We start from the raw sequence: 17,319 nt of genomic DNA on the forward strand, positions 1-17,319 counted from the left end.
CTGTCTCGTACACAGGGTTATTGTTACCATCTTTCTAAATTCCATATATATGCGTTAGTATACTGTATTGGTGTTTTTCTTTCTGGCTTACTTCACTCTGTATAATAGGCTCCAGTTTCATCCACCTCATTAGAACTGATTCAAATGTATTCTTTTTAATGACTGAGTAATACTCCATTGTGTATATGTACCACAGCTTTCTTATCCATTCATCTGTTGATGGACATCTAGGTTGCTTCCATGTCCTGGCTATTATAAACAGTGCTGAGATGAACATTGGGGTACACGTGTCTCTTTTAATTCTGGTTTCCTCGGTGTGTATGCCCAGCAGTGGGATTGCTGGATCATAAGGCAGTTCTATTCCCAGTTTTTTAAGGAATCTCCACACTGTTCTCCTAGTGGCTGTACTAGTTTGCATTCCCACCAACAGTGTAAGAGGGTTCCCTTTTCTCCACACCCTCTCCAGCATTTATTGCTTGTAGACTTTTGGATCGCAGCCATTCTGACTGGCGTGAAATGGTACCTCGTAGTGGTTTTGATTTGCATTTCTCTGATAATGAGTGATGCATTTAACTTTCCATGAATTATACTACTGCTCCCTATTCCCGTCTTTCCTTGCCCTATCTAGCCTCACTAGCATGCAGAAGGATTGAGCCGCTTTGCCTTTAGGGCAGCTGGAGCCCCGGAGTTTGCCACTTCTAGATGAAAACCTTCTAATCCATTTTGGTATGCAGTATATATACTAACTTCTACAGAAAACACTAGAAAACATTAAGATCCCTTTCAGAGAGAACATTCTGTGGATCTGTAAAAGCAGGTTTGCATTTCCCAGAGGGAGAGTCTCCAAAACCCTCAGGACGTATGGATGAGAGGCCATGAAAAAGACCAGGTGAGGGTTTTCTTTGGCGACTCTCAGATATTTATAGCAAAGGTAGAGAATTTGCAGGTAGTTTTAACAAGAGTTGGCCTTCAGAGGTGAGTCCGCTAGATGGCATTTCTGGGGCCTCTGAGGAGCTCTGGTTTTTCATGTCTCAGCACAAAAAGAATTCAGCAAGAAGCAAAGTGATAGAGAAGAAGTTATTTATTAGAATAGAACACTTGTGAGGCTTACAAGTGGATGGATGAGGGGATGCCACAAGCTGAAAACTTAGTGAGGTAGTTTTATAATCAAAGGAAAAGTGGGGAGGGGGAAAAGACAACCTTCTTCCTCATTCTTGAATAGACATCAGCCTTCCATTATCAGCTCCTCCTTCAGATTGGGGACAGAAGTTTTTTGTTGTCCCTCCAGGGTCAAGCCGGGACTGTCATGGCATGATGGAAAAATTATTTCAGGTCTCAGTACAATGAGGATCTTTCAATTTGAAGTATCACCTTTCCATAACTTACTGTTTTTATGTGTGCGGAGAGCATGTCCTAAGGAATCATTAACTTACTGAGCTGATTTGGGTAGGAGTGGGTCTCATGTCACCATTGCTTTATTGTTTGGGGGCATGTCTCATGCTTCTGCTGTGTGGTTTTGTTGCTAAGCAAGCCTGCTTGGTTTTGTGATTAGGCAAACCTGCTTTCTTGAGTGATTATTAACTTACAGGGGTCTTCCATACTTTTTTCTTGGCTTACAATCTTCTAGTTTAATTACCTACTTTGTTTAACAGAATTACCTGCTTCTGTTTAATTACCTACTTTGCCCCTTTACTGTGTCTCTATCAGAAATACATTAATATTCCGTACCTGTAGAATAGTAACAATAATAATTAAAAGATAGTCCTGCATACAGAGCTGGTATAAAGGGTATGCTCAGTAAAAAATGAATAAATGTGTGCCCTTTACTGAGAGATCACAAGGAACTAGGATTATACCTGTAATCCCAAAGTTTCCTTGGTTAGTCTCAAAATTGCAAGATATGTGTATCTGTTGCCTGCACTAGACTCTGAGGGTCCCTTGAGCAAGTCCAATTTGTCTCCTAGCACTTAATAAAGTACTTTGGATATAGTGTATGCTTAATACAAATATGCTGAGGTTAATTTAGAGATATCAGTTCAGTTCAGTTGCTCACTTGTGTCCAACTCTTTGCAACCACATGAACTGCAGCACGCCAGGCCTCCCTGTCCATCACCAACTCCAGGAGTCCATCCAAACCCATGCCCATTGTGTTGGTGATGCCATCCAACCATCTCATCCTCTGTTGTCCCCTTCTCCTCCAGCCCTCAGTCTTTCCCAGCATCAGGGTCTTTTCCAATGAGTCAGTTCTTTGCATTAGGTGGCCAAAGTATTGGAGTTTCAGCTTCAACATCAGTCCTTCCAATGAACACCCAGGACTGATCTCCTTTAGGATGGACTGGTTGGATCTCCTTGCAGTTCAAGGGACTCTCAAGAGTCTTCTCCAACACCACAGTTCAAAATTGTGCTCAGCTTTCTTTATAGGGCAGCTTCAAGCAATTCCTGCTTTCAAAAAATTTACATTGCATGAAGAAAACAAGGCTAATCAGCTTTAATAATTATACACATTACATTTATTAGCAACAATAATTATGGTTATTAATATGGAATGGTTAATCTAAGAACGGTTCTTAATATAAAACTAGAGAAACAATTCAGTTTTTCCTTCAATGTATATGCTTTTAATTTTCCTATCATCGTTCTCCCCTGTAGCCTAAAATTGACGTTTCTCCTATTTGATGGGAGACTTCTACTTTCCCTTTCGAAACCACAATCTTCTGCCTGCTCTCTTCATGGCTTGCTCTGTCAAGCCTTCAGGTCTCAGTTGGGTTTCGCTTTGGTATCTCCTGGGCTGAGACTGACTTAAGGACTTAGGAAGGGATTCCTGGAAGCACTAGAGAGGGAGTAGAGAAGAATGAGACAAGGAAGGAGGGAAATCCAATAAGGGACCCACTATTGGCTGGGTTCCCTTTTATGGGCTACTGCGGCTCCCTCTCTCTAGGAGCCCTCTGCTCCACTATGTAGAATGTGCTTCAGAATTGTTCTCTAAAAAGGCTGGAGTCTGAGGCCTTTATCTACTAACTTCTCTACCCTTTTGGTTAAGGGGTGCCCCTGGTGAATACTTTCAGTTTGCCCTGTACCTGGCAGAGCAGGCTTCCAAAGAATTTCTGCCAAAAAAGCCCTGAGGCAGAAGTAGAGGTGGGATGCTGTCTGTGCACAGGGGAACTGACCCCTTCAGGTACGGCTCACATCAGACACAGGTGAACCCGGCATGAGGCTTTGCTAAATAGGCTTCCCTTAAGGCATATTGCATAACAGTATTGATCAGCTTCAATTTCATCGTCAGGGTATATCATTTTTTACCTCTGTTCATCAACATCTAGTGTTTTGGGGGCTTCTTTTGTCTGGAAAATGTACTGCAATTTTTCTCTAGTAAAGTTTTGATGTTCCAACTGAGGCAGGAGGTAGATGACTCCTCCCACCCCTCAGGGTAGATAATCCAAGACAAAAATAGCAGGACTGTCAAGAGAGGATGCTGGACTCTGCCCAGATAGAAGATAAGAGACTACTTATCACTCATTCTCAAAATTAGGAGACCTCCCTGACTACACAGACACAGAAAGCCTTCTTGGAAGTCAAAAGGGGAGTGACGCTAACTGATGTCAACTACCCATAGGCCTCTTCAATGGAATCCATCTTGGCAAAGAGATGCGTGCGCACACATGGGAGGATCCTGAGATAAACCAAGCATTGTCTCTGAACCAGGCAAATACAAATGACTGACCAGAGGAAACCCAGAATACCCAGAAGAAATGCTTCAAATAAGTGATGTGAACTGCCACAAAGGCACTGCTCTCTGAGCCTGCCTGTGTGTCAGTCCACATGTACTCTACTCTTCTTCCTAATAAATACTTCACTTGTTTCACTGCTTTCTGTCTTTGTGGGAATTCTATTTCTGCAAAGTTCAAGAACTGGGGCTGTGTCACTGACCACTGGTCTAGTGGCTAGGATTCAGTGCTCTCACCGAACAACCTAACTTCAATCTCCGGTCGGGAATTGAAGCCCCACTTCAAGCCACTGCAGGCTGAGGCCAACCAAGATCACAACTAGGTTTGGTTGTTAAAATCCTTCCATATTCTGGTCTCTCCTTTACCCCTTCAGAAGTTCCACCAGAGCTATCCAAGAGGATGTCTTCGGGGTTTAAGTCCTCAGAAAGTCTTCCAAAATTCTCAACTTTTATGTCGTACCATTTTTCTTCAGTTGACACAACAAAGCCATAGATCAAGAGAAGGGTGGATTTTATTAATTGCAGTAAGAAAGGAGAACACCAAGGATCTTTCCCAAAGCAGCGTCTCCCCAAACAGTAAAACTGGGGAAGCGAAGGGTACATGCTGGGACATACAGGAGATTTTGCAATGAAGAAAAGGTAGTTGGGTAGTAGGGTAAATTACACTACCAAAGAAAATTATATGTGAAAATAGCACACATCTAAGGTGAGCTGTATTCATTCAGCTCCTGGCAGGAAATTAGGTCCACATGTTTTAACAAGGAAGGCTTTAATGAAGGGATTATTTAAGAATCCCTTTATGAAAGGACCATGCAAGAAAAGGTGAGGGATCTAGAGCTTGCAACAGTGGAAATCTGCTACCATGCCTAGGGTTAAAGGAATAAGCAGAGGAAGAACTGTCATTAGAGCTTAGGGAGAGCAAGGGTAGAGAGAAAGGGCTGTCATGTAAGAGCTAGAGCACGAAGGAAGTTTCAGTTCAGTTCAGTTCAGTTCAGTCGTTCAGTCGTGTCTGACTCTTTGCGACCCCATGAACCACAGCACTCCAGGCCTCCCTGTTCATCACCAACTCCCAAAGTCCATCCAAACCCATGTCCATTGAGTCGGTGATGCCATCCAACCATCTCATCTTCTGTTATCCCCTTCTCCTTCTGTCCTCAGTCTTTCCCAGCATCAGGGACTTTCCAAATGAGTCAGGTCTTCACATAAGGTGGCCAAAGTGTTGGAGTTTCAGCTTCAACATCAGTCCTTCCAATGAACACCCAAGACTGATCTCCTTTAGGATGGACTGGTTGGATCTCCTTGTAGTCCAAGGGACTTTCAAGAGTCTGCTCCAACAGCACAGTTCAAAAGCATCAATTCTTCTGCGCTCAGCTTTCTTTATAGTCCAACTTTCCCATCGATACATGAGCACTGGAAAAATCATAGCCTTGACTAGACGGACCTTTGTTGACAAAGTAATGTCTCTGCTTTTTAATACGCTGCCTAGTTTGGTCATAACTTTCCTTCCAAGGAGTAAGCATATTTTAATTTCATGGCTGCAATCACCATCTGCAGTGATTTTGGAGCCCAGAAAAATAAAGTCAGCCACTGTTTCCACTGTTTCCCCATTTATTTGCCATGAAGTGATGGGACCAGATGCCATGATCTTCGTTTTCTGAAAGTTGAGCTTTAAACCGACTTTGTCATTCTCCTCTTTCACTTTCATCAAGAGGGTCTTTAGTTCTTTTTCACTTTCTGCCATAAGGGTGGTGTCATCTGCATATCTGAGGTTATTGATATTTCTCCTGGCAATCTTGATTCCAGCTTGTGCTTCTTCCAGCCCAGCGTTTCTCATGATGTACTCTGTATGTAAGTTAAATAAGCAGGGTGACAATATACAGCCTTGATGTACTCCTTTCGTTACCACTGTCAAAACCACAGTGCCCCAGGAAGGGAGAACATAGTGGAATTAATACTCTGACCTCTACCTCCTCCCCAGAAACCTGAAGAAACCTAACCAGAAGTCAGTCTGTAAAGGAGCCTGGGTGATACCATCCCCAGAGGCAGCCTCTAGAAATATAGAGAAAGGTAAAATAATGAATCTTGTGTGGCAGAATGGAGAACAACTATTATAAATACAAGAGAAGATTCTTTCCAGAGAATAAAGATTAATAGACCACAGAAAAGAAGAAGGATACAAAATAAGAGAGAGATCTTCAAATCAAGTGTCAGTGCTATTGCACTTTCCTCTCATGCTTTTTTTTTTTTTTTTTCTCCTTTTAATAGGTATATCTCCATTTTTCCCCCTTGAAGTTTATGATTGCCTTCATCCTTCTAATGTTGTCTTTATATACGAATATTTTTTATTGAAGTATCATTGACATACAATATCACTTTCAGGTGTGCATCCTAGTGATTTGATATTTATATACATTTTTAAAATGGTCACAACAGCGTCCAGTGAACATTTGTCACCATACAAACTTATGACAGAGTTGTTGACTGTATTCCTTGTGCTGTACATTACATCTCTGTGATTTAATTTTTTTTATAACTCGAAGTTTGTCCCTCTCAATCCCCTTCACCCATTTCAGTTGCCCCCACAACACCCTTCCATTGGAACCACCATTTTGTTCTCTATGAGTCTGTTTTGTTTGTTTTGGTTTTTGGATTCCATGTATATGAAAATTCACCTGATAATTGTCTTTCTCTGTCTGACTTATTTCACTTAGCGTAACAACCTCTAGGTCCATCCATGTTGCTGCAAGTTTTCTTTCTTTCTTTTTGGCTGAATGATATAATACTAACTATATATACTAATATCTTCTTTATCCTTTCATCTATCAGCAGACACTTAGGTTTCTATATCTTAGCTATTGTAAGTAACGTTGCAAAGGATATATGCGTACAGTTGCATGTATCTTTTCAAGTTAGTGTTTTCATCATCTTTGAATAAATTTCCAGAAGTGAAAATGCTGTATCATATCTTAGTACTATTTTTAATTTTTTGAGGAAACTGAATACTATATTCTATAGTGGCTGCACCAGTTTACATTCCCAGTATGCAAGGATTCCCTTTTCTCCACATCCTCACCAAAACTTGTCATTGTTTTTGATTTTTTGATAGTAGCCATTCTGACAGGTATGAGGTGATACCTCGTTATGCTTTTACTTTGCATTTCCCTGATGACCGGTGGTGCTGTGCCTATTGACCATCTGTATATCTTCTTTTGAAAATGATCTGTTCAGATCCTCTGCCCATTTTTTAATTAGGTTGTTTTCTTTTTTATATTAAATTGTATAATTTCTTTATATATTTTGAATATAAACCTCTCATCAAATATGTGATTTGCATATGGCAACCCACTCCAGTACTCTTGCCTGGAAAATCCCATGGACGGAGGAACCTAGTAGGCTACAGTCTACGGGGTCACAAAGAGTCGGACACGACTGAGCGACTTCACTTCCACTTCACTATCCCATTCACTATGTTGCCTTTTCATTTTTGTTTTGCTTTCCTTATCTGTGCAAAAGATATTTAGTGTCACGTAGTGCTGTCTAAAAAAGATCTTCACGACCAAGATGATCACGATGGTATGATCACTCACCTAGAGCCAGACATTCTGGAATGTGAAGTCAAGTGGGCTTTAGAAAGCATCACTACGAACAAAGCTAGTGGAGGTGATGGAATTCCAGTTGAGTTATTTCAAATCCTAAAAGATGATGCTGTGAAAGTGCTGCACTCAATATGCCAGCAAATTTGGAAAACTCAGCAGTGGCCACAGGATTGGAAAAGGTCAGTTTTCATTCCAATCCCAAAGAAAGGCAATGCCAAAGAATGCTCAAACTACCACACAATTGCACTCATCTCACACGCTAGTAAAATAATGCTCAAAATTCTCCAAGCCAGGCTTCAGCAATAAAAGTTCATGAACCATGAACTTCCAGATGTTCAAGCTGGTTCTAGAAAAGGCAGAGGAACCAGAGATCAAATTGCCAACATCTGCTGGATCATGGAAAAAGCAAGAGAGTTCCAGAAAAACATCTATTTCTGCTTTATTGACTATGCCAAAGCCTTTGACTGTGTGGATCACAATAAACTATGGAAAATTCTGAAAGAGATGGGAATACCAGACCACCTGACCTGCCTCTTGAGAAACCTGTATGCAGGTCAGGAAGCAACAGTTAGAACTGGACATGGAACAACAGACTGGTTCCAAAGAGGAAAAGGAGTACGTCAAGGCTGTATATTGTCACCCTGCTTATTTAACTTCTATGGAGAGTACATCATGAGAAACACTGGGCTAGAAGAAGCACAAGCTGGAATCAAGATTGCCGGGAGAAATCTCAATAACCTCAGATTTGCAGGTGACACCACCCTTATGGCAGAAAGTGAAGACGAACTGAAAAGCCTCTTGATGAAAGTGAAAGAGGAGAGTGAAAAAGTTGGCTTAAAGCTCAACATTCAGAAAACGAAGATCATGGCATCCGGTCCCATCATTTCATGGCAAATAGATGGGGAAACAGTGGAAACAGTGGCTGACTTTATTTTTCTGGGCTCCAAAATCACTGCAGATGGTGATGGCGCCATGAAATTAAAAGACGCTTACTCCTTGGAAAGAAAGCTATGATCAACCTAGATAGCATATTAAAAAGCAGAGACATTATTTTGTCAACAAAGGTCTGTCTAGTCAAGGCTATGGTTTTTCCAGTGGTCATGTATGGATGTGAGAGTTGGACTGTGAAGAAAGTTGAGCGCCAAAGAATTGACGCTTTTGAACTGTGGTGCTGGAGAAGACTCCTGAGAGTCCCTTGGACTGCAAGGAGACCCAACCAGTCCATTCTAAAGGAGATCAGTCCTGGGTGTTCATTGGAAGGACTGATGTTGAAGCTGAAACTCCAATGCTTTGGCCACCTCATGCAAAGAGTTGACTCATTAGAAAAGACTCTGATGCTGGGAGGGATTGGGGGCAGGAGGAGAAGGGGACGACAGAGGATGAGATGGTTGGATGGCATCACCGACTTGACGGACATGAGTTTAGGTGAATTCCGGGAGTTGGTGATGGACAGGAGGGCCTGGTGTGCTGCAATTCATGGGGTCGCAAAGAGTCAGACATGACTGAGCGACTGAACTGAACCGAACTGAGTCCTTTCTATTTTTGCTTTTGTTGCTCTTGCCTGAGGAGAGGTCAAAAAAATATTGGTAAAACCAGTATCAAAGAGCTTACTGCCTACGTTTTTTTCCTAGGAGTTTTATGGTTTCAGGTCCCTCATTCAAGTCTTTAATCCATTTTTAAATTTATTTTTGTATATGTTGTAAGATAGTGGTCCAATCTGATGTATTTTTTCGGAGTCAAGCCCTGGTTGGATCCAGGGATTCCCTCAGGATGACCACATTGGCGATTAGAATAGCAAAGCAGAGATTTATTAGATGCTCAATAATGACTGGTTTACGCGGGAAATCAATAAAGTTCGTGACACCAAACTTGCTCTGACCACGGAGGCCGCAGGCGCCCTCTCAAATAGCGGAAGGTGCCCCACCTTAGGCGCTTTCTCGAGTGGGTCTTAGAAGCCCAGGCAAATAAGTGGTCGCAGAGGACCCCCGAGCTCCAAATTATTTTGGCATGAAGGAAGAACAGAAGAGAAAAGGAGGAAAAGGAAACAAGAAAGAATGACATGGGGAAACCAAGCTTCGGTAAGCAAGGCCCATAGCTTTATTTTCAGCAGGGCCTTTTATACCCTAAGTTGCACATAGAGGATAATAGGGGGTGTGAAATCATGCAAAGTCAGCAGTTTTGATCCTTATCGAAACCAGGGTTTCTTTTTTGCAAACTTATCGTATACAAATGGTTTAGGTGATTTACATCATCTTTTGGCCAGAAGGCCTGTTAACATTTTATGACTCTGATAAAGGTTTGTCAACCATAAGACTTATTTTCTCTAAGAGTAATTATTTTAAAGTTTGGCACCATCCTCCGAAGGTGTTAGATAAAGTTGCATTCCTATAGGGCAAAGGTGCAATGGGTTTACAACAAAGGAAAGAATTTATTACCATAAGGGTCTAAAGTTGTTAACACCAAGGCCACTACTTATTGTTTCTATATACCAACTATATTAATTAATACACTTCTAAGGATACAATACAGGATGTGGAAACTTGGCAGCAAGCATTGGCTCAACAATGAAATCTTCTACTAGTTCTTTTCTGACAATTTTTAACTCTCCGAGAGGCTCTATACTATTTGAATATCTTAAGCTTCCTGTGCCTCTCGCGGCTGGGAGACTGTAAACAATCGTATGCCTAGCTGTAGGAGTCCGGGTAAACCTGTCAGGCAAGTTGGAGAGCCATCTGAGGGGTTTGTGAACTAAAACACTCTTGTCACGCCCAGGAACTTTATTAACTGGAGCTGTAAGTTAACTCTTTTTCAGAGAGGGAGATGGTGGTGGGGGACAGCCCCTGTAAAGTCAGAGGTGTAGGTGAGAGCACAAAGCAGTAAAGCAGGCAGACTCTGGTTTAGGGGTAGACGCTCAGGCGTCTACCTGAGGGGCTGTCCCTCTGGTTTCAGGTCCCTCATTCAAGTCTTTAATCCATTTTTAAATTTAAATGGAGTGCGCCAGAGGGGCACCCCTCGAGTTCTGGCTCGTCTTGCCCACCAGAACTCTCCCACATAACCTTGTTACGGGTGGGGACTCCTGTGCTGGCTCCCGGCAGTATTTATCTAGTTTTCCCAGCATCAATTACAGAATACATTGTCTTTTCTCCATTGTATAGTTTTACCTTCTTTGTCATAGATAATTGGCCATATAACCATGGCTTTATTTATGAGCTCTATGTTCTGTTCCATTCGTGCCAGTATCATACTGTTTTGATTACTATCATCTTGTAGTGTACTTTGCAAATCAGGGTGCATGATACCTCCAGCTTTGTTGTTCTTTCTCAGTTGTTTTTGTTATTTGAGGTTTTTTGTGATTCTGTACAAATTTTAAGATTCTTTGTTATAGGTCTTGAAAAAATGTCATTGGTATTTTGTTAAGGATTGCATTGAATCTGTGGATTGCTTTGGGTATTATAGACATTTTAACAATATTAATTCTTCAAATGCATGAGCACAATACATCTTACCATTTGTGTCCTCTTCTATGTTTTCATCACTCTTATAATTTTACAGATTTTTCACCTCTGATTAAATTTATTATAGGTGTTTTATTCTTTTTGATGCAGTTATAAATGGGATTGAAGTGAAGTGAAGTGAAGTCGCTCAGTCGTGTCCGACTCTTTGCGACCCCATGGACTGTAGCCTACAAGGCTCCTCTGTCCATGGAATTTTCCAGGCAAGAGTACTGGAGTGGGTCGCTGCCGGGGTCCAGCCCCGGTGGATCCAGGGAATTCGAAGTGGGGACGGCGTCGGCGAGGATCAGGAAACAACTGCTTAATTAAACTTTAATTAAGGATATAAAGAGTAATAGAATAAGGATAGCTCAGTGGGAAAATTCAGTGAAGAAAAGAGGCTGAAATAAGGATAGCTCAGTGAGGAAATTCAGTGGAGAAAAGAGGCTGAATAATTCAGCCAGAAGGTGAGAGCAAGAACGACATGGGGAGACCCATGTTTCAGTGAACAAGGCCCGCACTTTATTTTCCAAAGTAGTTTTTATACCTTAAGTTGTGCATAGAGGATAATGGGGGAAGGGGTAGAGTCATGCAGCAAGCCAGGCTTTCTTCCTGCAAACTTATATGCAAAAGCTTAGGTGATTTGCATCATCTTCTGGCCCGGAGGCCTGTTAACATTTTAAGACCCTTTCTTCAGAAAACTTATTTTTCTCTAAAGGTGATTGGTCAGGAGCCACCCTCCAAAAGCATTAGATAAAGTTGCATTCCTACAGAGCAAAGGTGTGGTGGGCTATAACAAGAAAAAGAATTAACTCAAGAGTCCCAGGTTACAAACATTAAAGCTACTACTTACACCAATTATATTAATCAATACACTGCCAGGGACACAGCAGGTAAGGGATATGGAAACTTAGCAGCAAACATTGGCCCAACAAGTGAAAATCCCTTCACCAATACAATTTCTAATCAATCTTTTAACTGCTCAAAGGAATCTGTATTTAGACAGTTTAGAACATCTCATGCCTCTCACAGTTGGGAGGCTCTGAGCAATCACATGTGGCCGGAAAAACCTATTCAGGCAGGCTAGAGGACTTCCAAAGGTGTTTGTAGGTTGAAATACTGTCACACCCAGGAATTATTAACTGGAGCTGTAAGCTAACTCTTTTTTCAGAGAGAGGTAGTGGGGGACAGCCCCCCGTAAAGTCAGAGGTGTAGGTGAAAGCACAAAGCAGAAAGTAGGCAGACTCTGGTTTGGGGGGTAGATGCTTGAGAATTTCCAGGGGAACTCCTGAGGCTCGATCCCGCCTTTGCGTATGTCAAGCCTCCTTCCTCATGACCTTTGCCACGGGCGGACCTCGCTCCCAGCAGGTCACCATTTCCTTCTCCAGGGGATCTTCCCAAGCCAGGGATCGAACCTGGGTCACCCTCATTGCAGGTAGACGCTTTACCGTCTGATTACTTTTTAAACTTCTCTTTCTGAGAGTTCGTTATTAATGTGTAGGAATACAACCAATTTCAGTGTATTAGTTTTGTATCCTATAACCTTATTGAATTCATTTTTTACTTACAGTAGTTTTATGGTGGAATCTTTAAGTTTTTCTGTATATAGTATCCTGTGTGTCGTCTACAAAGAGTGATGTTTTACTTCTTTTTGAGTGCCCTTTACTTCTTTTTTCCCCTAATTGCTGTGGCTAGGACTTCTAACATTATGTTGAATAAAAGTGGTGAGAGTGGCATCCTTGCTTTGTTCCTGATCTTAAAAGAAAAGCTTTTGACTTTTTTATCATTGAGTATGCTGTTAGCTGTGAGTTTGTCATATATGACTTTAATTATGCCAAAATGCACTCCCTCTCTACTCACTCTGTTGAGAGTTTTTGTCATAAATGGATGTTCAGTTTTGTCAAATGCTTTTTTCTGCATCTACTGAGTAATCAGATGATTTTTATTTTTTGTTTTGTTAGTGTTGTATATCATGTTGACTGATTTGCAGATGTTGAACCATCCTTGCATCCTTGGAGTCAACTCCATTTGATCATGGTGTATGATCCCTTTAATATGTTTTTGAATTCAGTTTGACAATATTTTGTTGAGGATTTCTGTATCTATGTTCATCAAGGATATTGGCCTGTAATTGTCTTTTTTTGTAATGTCTTTGTCTGGTTTTAGTTTCAGGGTATCACTGACCTCATAAAATGAATTTGGGAGCATTTCTTCCTCTTCAGTTTTTCAGAATAATCTGATAAAGATAGGTATTATCTCTTCTTTAAATGTTTGGTAGCACTCACCCTGAAGCAGGCTTGTCCTGCACTTTTGTTTGTTTGGGGAGTTTTTAATTGCTGATTCATTACTAGTAGTTGGTATATTCAGATTTTCTATTTATTCATGATTCAGTTTTGAAATATTGTGTGTTTATAGGAATTTATTCATTTCTTCTACATTGTTCAATTTTTTGGGTACAATTGGTCAGAGTAGTCTCTTATGATCCCTTGTATTTCTGTGGTATCAGCTGTAGGTTGTCCTCTTTCATTTTTGATATAACAGCTGGGCCTCTGTCCTTTTTTGGTGAGTCTGGCTAAAAGGTTGCCACTTTTATTTATATTTCCAAAGAACCAACTCTTTGATTCATTGATCTTTCTATTATTTTCTTAGTCTCTATTTTATTTATTTGCAAAATCTGGTCTTTATGAGTTCTTTCCTTCTATAAACTTTGGGATTTGTTTGTACTTTTTCTAGTTCCTCTAGATACAAATTTACGTTGTTTATTTGAAAATTTTATTATTTTTTGAGATAGGCTTTGATCTCCATGAACTCTCCTCTTAGAGTTGTTTTGCTGTGTCCCATAGATTTTGGACCATTTTCTTTCTGTTTTTATTTGTCTCTAGGTATTTTTCTATTTCCTCATTGACCAACTGATTGTTTAATGGCATGTTGTTTAGCCTCCGTGTGTGTTTTTTCCAGTTTTATTCTTGTAATGACTTCTAGATTCATACTGTTGTAGTTGAGAAAGATGCTTGATATGATTTCAGTCTTCTTAAATTTATGGAAAATTGTTTTATGGATTACATGCATTCAATCCTGGAGGATTTCCCATGTGCACTTGAAAAGAATACGTATTCTGCATTTTTTTAATGTAATGTTCTGTGCATGTATGTTAAGTCTGTCTAATCTAATGTGTTAAAGCCAATGTTTCATTATTGATTTTCTGTCTGGATGATCTATCCATTGATGCAAGTGGAGGTATTAATGTCCCATACTAATATTGTATTACTCTAATTTTCTCCCTTCATGTCTGTTAATATCTCCTTTATATATTTAAGTGCTCTTCTGTTGGTTCATAAATATTTACAAATGTTAGGTCTTCTTGTGGGGTTGAACCCTTTCAGTTCAGTTCAGTCACTCAGTCGTGTCCGACTCTTTGCGATCCCATGAACCGCAGCATGCCGGGCCTCCCTGTCCATCACCAACTCCCAGAGTCCACCCAAACCCATATCCATTGAGTCGGTGATGCCATCCAACCATCTCATCCTCTGTCGTCCCCTTCTCCTCCAGCCCTCAGTCTTTCCCAGCATCAGGGTCTTTTCCAATGAGTCAGTTCTTCGCATTAGGTGGCCAAAGTATTGGAGTTTCAGCTTCAACATCAGTCCTTCCAATGAACACCCAGGACTGATCTCCTTTAGAATGGACTGGTTGGGTCTCCTTGCAGTCCAAGGGACTCTCAGGAGTCTTCTCCAGCACCACAGTTCAAAAGCGTCAATTCTTTGGCGCTCAACTTTCTTTATAGTCCAACTCTCACATCCATACATGACTACTGGAAAAACCATAGCTTTGACTAGATGGACCTTTGTTGGCAAAGTAATGTCTCTGCTTTTTAATATGCTGTCTAGGTTGGTCATAACTTTCCTTCCAAGGAGTAAGTGTCTTTTAATTTCATGGCTGCAGTCACCATCTGCAGTGATTTTGGAGCCCCCAAAAATAAAGGCTGTCACTGTTTCCCCATCTATTTGCCATGAAGTGATGGAACTGGATACCATGATCTTCGTTTTCTGAATGTTGAGCTTTAAACCAACTTTTTCAGTCTCCTCTTTCACTTTCATCAAGAGGCTCTTTAGTTCTTCTTCACTTTCTGCCATAAGGATGGTGTCATCTGCGTATCTGAGGTTATTGATATTTCTACCAGCAATCTTGATTCCAGCCTGTGCTTCCTCCATCCCAGCGTTTCTCATGATGTACTCTGCATGTAAGTTAAATAAGCAGGGTGACCCCTTTATCATTATATAATGCTCTTCTTTGGCTTTTGTTTCAGTCTTTACTTTAAAGTCTATTTATTCTAAGTATTGCTACCCGGCTTTATTTTGTTTTCCGTTTTCATGGAATATTTTTTTCTATCCCTTCACTTTTAGCTTGAGTGTGTCTTTGAATTTAGTATCAGTAGGCAACATACGGATAGGTCCTATTTTTTAATTATTCATTCAGCCACCCCATGGCTTTTGATTAGAGAATTTAGTCCTCATACTTAGAGTAACTAAAGTAACTATTGATAGATATGTACTTATTGCCATTTTGTTCATCGTTTTCTGGTTGTTCTCATAATCTGTCTCTTCTTTTCTTCTTCTCTTGGTCTTTTCTTTGAAGAGAAGTTTTCAGCCATTATTTTTTCAAATAAGTTTCCTGCCACTTTCTTTCTTCTCCTCTGAGACTCCTGGAATATAAATGTAAATATGCTTGATGTTGTTCCAGAGATCCCTTTTACCATCTTTATTTTTTTTTAATTCTCTTTTCTTTTTGCTGTCTTGATTGGATGATTTCCACTACCTTGTCTTCCAGATTGCTGATCCATTCTTCTGTATCACCTAATATGTTTTTGGATCCCTTTAGTGAACTTTTCATTTCAGTTTTTGTATTCTTTAATTCTGGTTGGTTTTTTATTATATTTTATAACTCTGTTGAAGTTCTCACCATATTAATTCATTCTTCTTCTAAGTTCAGTGAACATTTTTATGACCATTACTTTGAATTCTTTCTCAGGTAGATTACTTATCTCCTTATCAGGGTCCTTTTTAAGGTTTTGTTTTGTTCTTTCATTTAGAACATATTTCTCTGTTTTCTCGTTTTGCTTACCTCTCTGTGTTTGTTTCTATACATCAGGAAAAACTGCTGCCTGTCTGTCTTGAAGGAGTGAACTTGTGTATTGATAATCCTTCTCATTCAATTCTGACCTAGCTTTTGGTTGTCTCTCAAATCTTTGTTGTTGTCTATACTACCTGATTTATTCCTAATATAACCCTGCTGTTCAGGGTGAGCTGTCAGTGTTCCTAGGAGAGGAATATCATTTTGCACCTAGTCTCAGGCTGATTGGATGACAAGCCCTTAGGCAGCTCTTAAAGTGTGCAGATATGTACAGCCCTGTGGAACTGCAATTGTAATCCTGATGGCCTCCAAACCAAGAGATCTGGAGGTGCCCCTGGGCAAGAGTTGCAAAAATCAGGGCTCCTGACAAATGTATATGCTCCTTCCTAGGCAGTCTTGTCAAGCTGTAGTGATGCCAAGTGAGTTCACAAGGATAGTGTCTCCCTGCTTATATTCCCTGGGAGTACCTCCCTAGCCTGTAAGTATGTGAGACCTAAACCTTCTCCCTCAGGGTGAAGCTCCAGTGTCACTATGAACTCATGGATTTTAAATACGTTTGCACTATTTTATACCTTGTCATCCTTATTAGTACTCAAATTTCTCCATTGTTGGCCAATGAAAGTATATTTAAGTTGGTTCTAAATCCCTTTGATTCAACCCCAGTATCAATGGTAGTTTTTCTATTGTCTGATATTAAAAGATATTCTAGCCTTATCTTGTACTTCTCCTGTCCCTAACCTGGAAGCAACCATTTCTCCAAGGAATCCTGGTGTTCTTTGGTACTCAGTGAAAATATCTAAAAACAATAACCCCCTGAATAGCAATGAGGACCTGTGGTGGTCAAATCATGATCGCAAACTAGCACTTTTCAGTAGATCATTGTCTCCATGTCTTTTAAGTAATGATAAGAAATTGTAATAAATGCAAAAACAGGCACAAATGTCTCCCCTTCCTCTATGCAACATGTCTCTGACCTTAACACTCCTCCCACTGAAATGTGGATCTATTTCTCTAACTCTAGAATCTGGGTTTGGCCATGATACTAGCCTTGGCTAATGGGCAACAGCAGAAGTGACAAAAACACAGACTTGAAAACCATAGGTGAAAGGGGGCTTGCTCGGGTATTGCTGGGAACAAGCCTGTGTTATCTTCCTTCAGGGAAAAAGACCACATGGAGAGAAGCACCCACCATCACAGATGTCCCAGTTGAGACCCCAGACATGTGAATAAGGCTGTCAAACACAATCCCTCCCCAAACTAGCTTCCCAAACCAGAAGAACTATCCAGCTAACCCACAGAATCATGAGAAATAAAAACACTGTTGTTTTAATCCATTAAGTTTTAGAATGGTTTTGTTAAGCAGTAGAAATCAACTGATACA

The sequence above is a fragment of the Bos indicus genome, chromosome 8, assembly GCF_029378745.1.
Source record: "Bos indicus isolate NIAB-ARS_2022 breed Sahiwal x Tharparkar chromosome 8, NIAB-ARS_B.indTharparkar_mat_pri_1.0, whole genome shotgun sequence".
Classification (NCBI taxonomy): Eukaryota; Metazoa; Chordata; class Mammalia; order Artiodactyla; family Bovidae; genus Bos; species Bos indicus.